We start from the raw sequence: 8,600 nt of genomic DNA on the forward strand, positions 1-8,600 counted from the left end.
GGGTACATTGCCCTGGCCCTTGGCGCTCCAACTGCAAGTCGCGTCCCAGCTCTGCATCGATGATGGTACTGGCGGCGCAGGGATCAATTATGGCACGAACCAGATGTAAATGCCCACGCGATTCGACGCGCACTATGGCCGTCGGCGCAATGGGCACGAAAGGTCGCATGATGGGTGCTGGAGTAGCTTGGAGCAGTCGGCCGGTTCGGAAGCCTTCCAGTGTACCACGCGATAGTGCTCGTGTATTTTGGGCATCAGAAGGGTATGGCGTCGATTTATTTCGCCGCTGCTGTCTTCCGCGTTTGGATGACTTGGTAGGGCCTCCTTGGAGTCCGATGTCGCGGTGCCGCCAGTTGTCTTGCTCGTTTCGACGTTGTTTTGCGTCGTCGGACGTGTTGTCGTCGCCATTTGTGGTTGTCTCGCCGCATACCGGCCGAAAGGGTGACAAACCGTTCGGACAGTACTTATATAGAAGCACTGCCCCCAACCTATCTTCTGGAGATTTTTTCCGATATTCGGGACAGATTCAGAGACTATGGTCCCTGCCGCAGAGCTGGCAGGCGACGTCGAAACGCGTTGCGCCTCCCTCCGACTTGGCCAGTAAAGTTTGGTAGTGGGTCATGATCTGAAAGAATATTGGTATCATTTATCATGCCCAAATTGAGGTTGGCGGGATGTTGTTTGGGTGGCGCAAACAAAAAAAAAAAATTTCATTTTAAACAAGTAAGGAAGGTTAAGTTCGGGTGTAACCGAACATTACATACTCAGTTGAGAGCTATGGTGACAACATAAGGGAAAATAACCATGTAGGAAAATGAACCGAGGGAAACCCTGGAATGTGTTTGTATGACATGTGTATCAAATGAAGGGCATTAAAGAGTATTTTATGAAGGAGTGGGCCATAGTTCTATAGGTGGACGCCATTTAGGGATATAGCCATAAAGGTGGATCAGGGTTGACTCTAGAATGCGTTTGTACGATATGGGTATCAAATGAAAGGTATTAATGAGTATTTTAAAAGGGCGTGGACCTAAGTTCTATAGATGGACGCCTTTTCGAGATATCGCCGTAAAGATGGACCAGGGGTGACTCTAGAATGCGTTTGTACGTTATGGGTATCAAATGAAAGGTGTTAATGAGCATTTTAAAAGGGAGTAATCCTTAGTTCCATAGGTGGACGCCGTTTCGAGATATCGCCATAAAGGTGGACCAGGGGTGACCCTAGAATTTGTTTGCACAATATGGGCATCAAACGAAAGGTGTTAATGAGTATTTTAAAAGGGAGTGGGCCTTAGTTCTATAGGTGGACGCCGTTTCGAGATATCGCCATAAAGGTGGGCCAGGGGTGACTCTAGAATTCGTTTGTGCAATATGGGTATCAAACGAAAGGAGTTAATGAGTATTTTAAGAGGGAGTGGGCCTTAGTTCTATAGGTGGACGCCTTTTCGAGATATCGCCATAAAGATGGACCAGGTGTGACTCTAGAATGCGTTTGTACGATATGGGTATCAAATGAAAGGTGTTAATGAGTATTTTAAAAGGGAGTAATCCTTAGTTCCATAGGTGGATGCCGTTTCGAGATATCGCCATAAAGGTGGAACAGGGGTGACCCTAGAATTCGTTTGTGCAATATGGGTATCAAACGAAAGGAGTTAATGAGTATTTTAAAAGGGAGTGGGCCTTTCTGGACCAGGGGTGACTCTAGACTTTGTTCGTACGATATGGGTATCAAATGAAAGGTAATAATGAGTATTTTTAAAAGGGAGTGGGCCTTCATTCTATAGGTGTTCGCCTTTTCGAAATATCGCCATAAAGGTGGACCAGGGGTGACTCTAGAATGAGTTTGTACGATATGGGTATCAAATTAAAGGTATTAATGAGAGTTTTAAAAGGGAGTGGTGGTAGTTGTATATGTGAAGGCGTTTTCCAGATATCGACCAAAATGTGGACCAGGGTGACCCAGAACATCATCTGTTGGATACCGCTAACTTATTTATATATGTAATACCTGCCAAGATTTTAAGGGTATTTTATTTCGCCCTGCAGAACTTTTTCATTTTCTTCTACTTAATATGGTAGGTGTCACAACCATTTTATAAAGTTTTTTCTAAAGTTATATTTCGCGTCAATAAAACAATCCAATTACCTTACCATATTTCATCCCTTTTTTCGTATTTGGTATAGAATTATGGCATTTTTTCATTTTTCGTAATTTTCGATATGGAAAAAGTGGGCGTGGTCATAATCGGATTTCGTTCATTTTTCATACCAAGATAAAGTGAGTTCAGATAAGTACGTGAACTGAGTTTAGTAAAGATATATCGATTTTTGCCCAAGTTATCGTGTTAACGGCCATGCGGAAGGACAGACGGACGACTGTGTATAAAAAATGGGTGTGGCATCAACTGATTTCGCCCATTTTCACAGAAAACAGTTAACGACATAAAATCTATGCCCCTACCAAATTTCAAAAGGATTGGTTAATTTTTGTTCGACTTATGGCATTAAAAGTATCCTAGACAAATTAAATTAAAAAGGGCGGAGCCACGCCCATTTTTAAATTTTCTTTTATTTTTGTATTTTGTTGCACCATATCATTACTGGAGTTGAATCTTGACATAATTTACTTATATACTGTAAAGATATTAAATTTTTTGTTAAAATTTTACTTTTAAAAAAATTTTTTTTTAAAAGTGGGCGTGGTCCTTCTCCGATTTTGCTAATTTTTATTAAGCGTACATATAGTAATAAGAGTAACGTTCCTGCCAAATTTCATCATGATATCTTCAACGACTGCCAAATTACAGCTTGTAAAAGTTTTAAATTACCTTCTTTTAAAAGTGGGCGGTGCCACGCCCATTGTTCAAAATTTTACCAATTTTCTATTTTGCGTCATAAGTTCAACTCAGCTACCAAGCTTCGTCGCTTTATCGGTCTTTTGTAATGAATTATCGCACTTTTTCGGTTTTTCGAAATTTTCGATATCGAAAAAGTGGGCGTGGTTATAGTCCGATATCGTTCATTTTGAATAGCGATCTGAGATGAGTGCTCAGGAACCTACATACCAAATTTCATCAAGATACCTCAAAATTTACTCAAGTTATCGTGTTAACGGACGGACGGACGGACGGACGGACATGGCTCAATCAAATTTTTTTTCGATCCTGATTATTTTGATATATGGAAGTCTATATCTATCTCGATTCCTTTATATATGTACAACCAACCGTTATCCAATCAAACTTAATATACTCTGTGAGCTCTGCTCAACTGAGTATAAAAATTAAAGGCCATAAGTAAATACTTATGCGCGCAAGGAAACGAAGAAAAAACGAATTTAACACGCATCCATGCGTGGCTGGTGCTTTAGCGACTTTAGTACATTTTAAAATTCGATTTATGTCGGTAGATGTCGCCGAAGTAGTCCTAAAATTTATTTTTGATTTGTGGTGAACTTTATTTTCGCAACAAGTGGCCTGCCGCCACACGGAACGGTTCGAAACCTGGCTGAAAAGGTACAACAGAGTTGCCTTTCCATCATTAAACATTATTTTCGAGGTGTATTGTCGATAATGTTGAGATTAGTGGAATTAAGTATTTCAAATCTCGACCGAATGAATGATTGATTGAGATATGTAATACGCGACATTTGTTGCGTGTAGCAGCGTGTAAGGCATAATGTCGGTACCGCAGTGCATTGACAGACAGTGAGTGCTTACGGGAGTCCCTGTCTTCGTAGACTTACCTCCGGTGTAAAACACAGACCAATGTCCGTTCATCTTCGGCCCAACAAGTTGGTACCAATCGGTGAGCTGGGGTGTTCAAGTCCACCAGCCTTGGTTTGGCCGAGGAGGACTATCCATTCTCCTCTTCCATTTTCGGGTAATGGCACCCGGTTGCACGGCAACTCCACCGCGAGTTCCGTGCTTGCCTCAGAATCCCTCTTTCATTGATTTTGATATCTCGATATCTGATTAACATGTTAATCAGATTGAGATATTGTGTTTTGTCGTGTGTGGAATGTGACCAACCTTTTCTATCCTGCAGTGTTACAACAATGTATAAATACATTGTTAACGACGGAGCTTGGTTTTCCGCGCACAGACCTGTGAGTGCCGAGTGCCCGTCTCAGCAATGTCTCTCGACATCGCTTAAGACCACACTACGTTGACTTGCCATTGCACGCCATATTGTGCTACTATTGGCTTCCATTTTTGCTACTAATTTCGCTCCAATTTTCACTTAATTACGCAACAATTATGCTCCATTATGCCTCCAAATAAACTGCTACCACAATTAAAGGGACTTGTCCAACCTTTTCCGCTCACAGACCTGTAAGTGACCGAGTACCTGCCCCAGCAACAACGTCAAATTTTGCCACATATTTGGATGTGACCATCCACACCGCGAACGCCTCCTATTCGCTTACGCAGTCTAAAGCAGCCTCAAACATCTCAAAAGACGAGATGAGCACCGGCCCACTCGTACAATTATCGATTGTTTTTCGGCTGACGATAGACATGCGTTCCTTCACCATCTTTCGTCACCGTTTAACAGCATATATAACCGGCATCTCCGGTTGCCACAATTAAGGGATGTGACCGACCTTTCATCTGCCCCTCAGGGTCAGTTTCTCAATGAAATTAGGATTCTTGTGGCAAGCATGAGACCGAATTCCCTTGGGTCTTAGGTCCCCAAAGGAAAACAAGTCTACTCAGAGCGTGTGTCATAAGTGAACTCTATTTTAAACCACAGCCACCGCGATGCTCCCACAAGGGGGCCATCCCAGGACAGGAGGTGAGACCTGAGTACAAAGCATCGTTCGATGCAGTGCACCAGATCACACTGGCTTCTCCTGCTCCCGCGGTAGCAGTTTTTATAAAGACCTTGCCTAGGGTCCCACAGGGTGATACCCGCGTCCACCCTGCTACTTTTCGAGTAAAACACCTTACTCATGGATTGGGTACCCATGGTATTATGGTCTCCTTTTACGACCGGTATACCTACCGTGGGCATATTCTAACCCCTAACCCACAGGGGGAGCAGTGCATTGACAGTCAGAAATGGAGTGTAGAGATTTTGACTAGCAGATGTGGCTCTTCCATTTCCTGAATGAAAAAAATGTCATTAATTTAAAACACGCGGTGAGTATGGAAGCTAATATATTAGTAATTGTAATATTAATTCATTTCTCTTTTTCTTTTCAGGTGAACCTTTATAGACAACCATAGTTCTGCAAATAAATTGAAGAAGATGCCATGCTTTTGGTCTGATATGGTTGTATTTGATCATACAAATCGTGAGAGTTTAATCACACTTATGTTGCAAATATTAATAGATAAAACCTGCAAAAGAGGAGTTGACTGCGCGTCAATCTTTACCCGAGCAAGAAATTGCTTTGGATATTTATGAAAAATTTAGTGACTCCAATAATCGGCGTGCGATTTACTGGCAAATTAGTGGTGATATACTAGTGTTGTTGGTGCATGTTGGTAACTTTTCAAAGGCAAATAAAGTGCTTAGTTATATTGATAAAAAACAACATCGTATACCAGGCCCACCATCTGAAAAAGGTTTGATGAAGTATATAGATGCCTGTGTTGAAAATAAATCGCCTTCACAGGCAATCTTTTGCTTACCATATGCTGTAGAAAACCATATGGATACACAGCTAGTGACGGAACGCATTGATATGGGTTTCGCGCTTAATGGAGTGCACTTAGCGAAATTGAAATCCTTAGTGGGGGACAGTTTTGCAAGCCAATAAATTTGCCTTTGAAGGGAGCGGAAAAATGTTAGTTGTTGTATTTAAATTAGTTTATTAACTTTTATAATACTGTTCTATCAGAATAAAGTGGATTCTTTAAAAAAAAGGTTGTATCTTTGAGTTTCGCAACTTCAGCTAAAGGTTGTATCTTTGAGTTTCGCAACTTCCGCACTACATAAGCGGGATTCGCTAATTCCTATATTTCAACTATTTCATCGTTCAGCATGATAAATAGCACAATCAGTGATTCCGGTTGCGCCCATTCGGCATCAAATGTTCCAACTAAGGAACACAACAAGGGTATATACATGACAGTCCCTACCAGTGATAGCGCCGATTAACAACCTTGCAATGACATGCGATACTGTTTCACTCAGGGTATTAGAGCTTTCTGAGCAGACGAAATACCGCCAAAGGACATTTGCTTTAGTGCATTACATCATTGGTATCAGCCGAGTTACATGCAAAGACAAATCTTGTGCCGCTTTGCTTTGTGCGTTGCGGTTTTTTGAAAAAATATTAGTATTAGAAGTGGAAAGCGATCAGTTTACTAATACCCGATATGTATTTAACTGAATAATTCTTTAGCACACTTATTTAATTTTGTGATTAATGTATTAACCATGCCACGATCTATTAGTGTGGCTGAATATAGGTTTTTTGAAAAACACGGACACCAAGGAATCGCGCACTTGCATAAACCCATGAACATACGAAACCTAAACCGATTCAAAATTCATAGTTCAACGTCGAAAACTCGACCAGTGAACCGATCCACGTAAAAATGTCATTAGTAAATAGTAGATACTCCATAACGAAATATGAGTGCATTTGCGCATGTTAACTTATTCATTTCTTATGTTCGGAACATTCATCTCCATTAAGAATTTGGAGAATCGGAACACTTCCATTAATACTTAACGTAAAGGAGCTTTCCGAAATTTCAGAATCAAAATTTGAATACTCCCTGTGTAGCAGGACGGCACAAAAGCTTAACCCTTCTGTCGCCCTATCTCAGAATGCCTTTTATTGACTCCATCTTATGTCAAAATGCATTGAACTTATGCTCACATAGGGGGGTTTTGAAACAAAATTTGATATAGTGTATTTTTGGATAAAATTCTAAACCAACATAGCTTTTATCAATTCACGAAATATTTACTAGTAGCTATTTGTTCCATTTCTAAATTGCCAAGGAATGCTTGACATGTTTCTAAAACGATTTGCCAGGGATTCAATTTGATTAGTTCCTTATTTGGTATGAAACCAAATTTCGATATTGTCGTGTTGGGTATTGAGTTGTTATTAGAGGTGTTATGATAAATTCTGGGTGTGATGTATTTATGGGATAGAGATTCAATTGGTCAGACATTTTATTAACGAGGCGTTCAGAGGAATTTTCATCGCGTGTATGCAGGAAGTTCACGCTTTCGGTTATGAATTCGTCTGCGTGTGGTAACGACTATTTATTGATGAGCAGCAAGCTGTCGGGTATAATTTTATCCCATAGCTCATAATAGTATTTTAAGAATGATAAAATATTTGATGGACATTTAATGCAAGGTGGTTCGCTAGTGAATCAGTAGGAAGCTCTAGCATTTGCTGTCTTGCAAAAGCTGTAGGTGCTGGTGCTGCTACCAAACGTGGTAATTTTAATGGTTCATTCGGTAAAGCATTGTAAGGTGTAATTTCTGATGCACCAGCTTCGTTTGCCACCCTTAATGCTTCAGATGCAGATGCGGGTCCTTTTGGATTTGTAGTATCTGCTGATTCCCAACATATTGGCAAGACCGTAGATGTACTAACACGCGCTTTGAAATCAGGCTCAGTATCATCCAATGATGTCAATCGTGGTAAGGCTGTATTGAAAGCTGCCTTATTGGAGAGTTATGCTACCGATAGTTCTTTGGTCAGACAAATTACTCTCCAGGCAGTACACACTAAACAAATACATAGCATTGATGCTTTATTGGCGGCCATCGATGCTGTTACTCAGCAGGACGTATAGGAGGCTGCCAATAAAGCTGGATAAACAAAGCTGTCTGGTGGAGCTGTAGGCAATTTGGCCAACGTACCATATGCATCAGATCTAGCTTAAATATGTATATATTTATAAAATAATTTATTATTGGCATGTTCTGCCAAGAGCACGAAATACGATATGACCTTCAAAATAAAACGAATTAAAGCCTAAATAGAATAGTGCTTTGGATGTGATCTAAGATAGGCTAGTGAGATATTTAATGCATGTTCCTGTATATGCGGCTGATGATCTGCTGAACGGGCTAATTCTTCAATTGCAAAAGTAATAAGTTTTTGATTCGGCTCTGATGGTATGATTGTGTCCGAGTTAACGACACGTTCGATGACAGTTTGCTCTGGCAGCTTTTGATTGTTTGTAATCATACACAATGGTTCGTTTTTGTTTTGATTAAAACAGCATATCTGATGAATCATTCTGTTCATTGTTCATTCGATTCAAATTATCCAAACAGTTTTATAGTTGTTGAACTTTACAGGCAAACTGCTAATAATACGCATCATCTTCAATTTGTCAGACAGTTTTTCACCCTGTTGCTCAATCTCTGATGCTAATTGATTTGCTTTGGCTACGTACGAAGCGACAGTTTCATCATCCTTCATCTTGAGTGAAAAATATTCCTCATGCAAAGTAATGGCACGAGTTTCCGAATTTTTTTCGTACACACTTTCCAATTTGTCCATCATTTCTTTAGCGGTTTTGCACGTTAGAACAAGATTTGCGCGTTCTATATCTAGCGATTCTCTCGCGAAGGGCAGACATCTTGCCGCGATGCGAGGGCTTAGTCGCTGA

At 40.6% G+C, this 8,600-nt stretch overlaps 1 pseudogene; it reads left to right on the forward strand.

Moving 5' to 3' along the window:
* The first annotated feature begins 7,323 nt into the window (after positions 1 to 7,323).
* Positions 7,324 to 7,941, forward strand: LOC137238466 (cytochrome b-c1 complex subunit 2, mitochondrial-like; annotated as a pseudogene).
* The last annotated feature ends 659 nt before the right edge of the window (positions 7,942 to 8,600 follow it).

This window comes from Eurosta solidaginis, chromosome 1, assembly GCF_040869045.1.
Source record: "Eurosta solidaginis isolate ZX-2024a chromosome 1, ASM4086904v1, whole genome shotgun sequence".
NCBI lineage: Eukaryota > Metazoa > Arthropoda > Insecta > Diptera > Tephritidae > Eurosta > Eurosta solidaginis.